Raw genomic sequence first — 1772 nt, forward strand, 5'->3', positions numbered from 1 at the left:
ATAGGTAAAAAGAATGGGAACATTTTATTTTATAATAGGTCCTTTTAAGGGTAATTTGCTTGAAGATAGCAGTTGTTTTAGATGCTTTTAAAAATAGGTAATCATATCCTATTCTTTTGTTATCTCAGTTCTTGGGGTGCTTCCCCATTGCAGCCTGTGTTTGCCATAGGTTATATGTTAAAAGAATAAATGAAAGAATCTGCAGGAATCAGAAAAAGAGAAAACAGGCAGAAAGAGCAGGATGGATGAGAAAAAAGAGCCAGCAGTCACTGCTCAGTGGAAGACAGAGGTGCTCTGGCAGAGAAGGGAATGGAGACAGTTGCAGGTGATGGGAGAAAACTACAAAATGAAATTAACTTTTGATCAGTAAGCTTTGCTTTTACACAGTGACTCATTAAGCTAATTCGGAGCCTGGCCAAGCCAGGAGGTGAGGATGAGCACCAACTGCTGAGAACCTTTGTGAATCTGGATCAAGTTGGATTTATTGCACTGTTACAATAAACGTGCAAGACATTTTTTTAAAGCCCTACAACAATAACAGATGAATAACACACAGGTCTTGCTCTCAACGAGGTGAAAGGCTAATGGGGAATAAGAGAGAGAGACTCAGATAAAATGCCAGGTAGAATGTGAGCAGTGTCTTTATAGGTGCAAAAAGCCCAAACTGTGAAGAATCAGGGAACTGGAAGATCATATCAAAACATACAGAACAGAGAGCAGTCCAAGTGGGTTCCAGTCGGTGGTGTGTGTGTATGTGTGGACTGGGAGTGGTGTGGAGTGGAAAGTCTTCATGTCACAGCCAACGGGCCATGAACGCTGGGCTGAGGTGATGCTCCAAGTAGGTATCGGGGAGCTGGTGAAAAAGATTTTTGTTTTGTGTGTGTTACAAATGATTCCCTGGCAGGGTGACTGGCAGAAAGAGGTAAGCCAGGAGAAAGAGCTCGCTGGTGGGGGAGGACTCAATTTGGTTCCAAAGAGGCTATGGACACCCTTGAGGTGTTGCACATCAGACAATCTGAAAATCTGCCTGCAGATCCTGGCTGAGTCCTCTCCTAAGAGCACAGAGACAGCAGAAAAGTTCTGGTGGTTGTCTCAGGTAACAGGGAAGCTAGGAAGGATGTGAGGAAAAGACTAGCCAAAGAAAACCTAGATAGGAAGAAAAGATGCAGGAACAGCCACGGGGGGCTGAAGTTTCAATAACGAAATTGTAGCCATGGTTGAAAACCTCAACCTTGGAGCCGGAAACCTGTGAGGTTGAATCCCAGGAACCCTAGTAGTCACATTTAGCAAAGGGACTTCAAAGAGTTTTTGAGTCTGTTTTCTCATCTATGAAATGTGAGTGATTTCCACCTCAAAGGATTGAGAGCATTCACTAATATTCTTAGCGTGGGGTTTGCACACAGTAGGAGCCAAGGAGTGAGCAGGGGCCAGCGGGAGAAGGAATGAGAGAAGTTAAGAGTATTCCCCTGAGGAGCATCGGGAAATTGAGGCCGGGACCCTCGGGAAGCCCAAAGCCTTTGCTTCAGCTGAGCTTGCTGACTGGCGTGGAAGGAGGATGGGTGCCCGCAGCCTGAGGCCTTGCCCTTCCGTCCTCGCTTCCCTCCGGCCGGGCCTCCCAGCAGCGCCCCCCACCCCCCAACTCCCCGCCCCCCCTCACTCTCCCCGGCCACTCCCCCACCAGCCAGGCCCCAAAGCCTGATGCGCATGCGTCCTCCCGCGTCCTTGCCCAGCTTTCCACGTTTCACTTCCCTCCCTTTCCCTCCGCAGCGCCA

This window comes from Dama dama, chromosome 15 (assembly GCF_033118175.1).
Source record: "Dama dama isolate Ldn47 chromosome 15, ASM3311817v1, whole genome shotgun sequence".
Taxonomy (NCBI): Eukaryota; Metazoa; Chordata; class Mammalia; order Artiodactyla; family Cervidae; genus Dama; species Dama dama.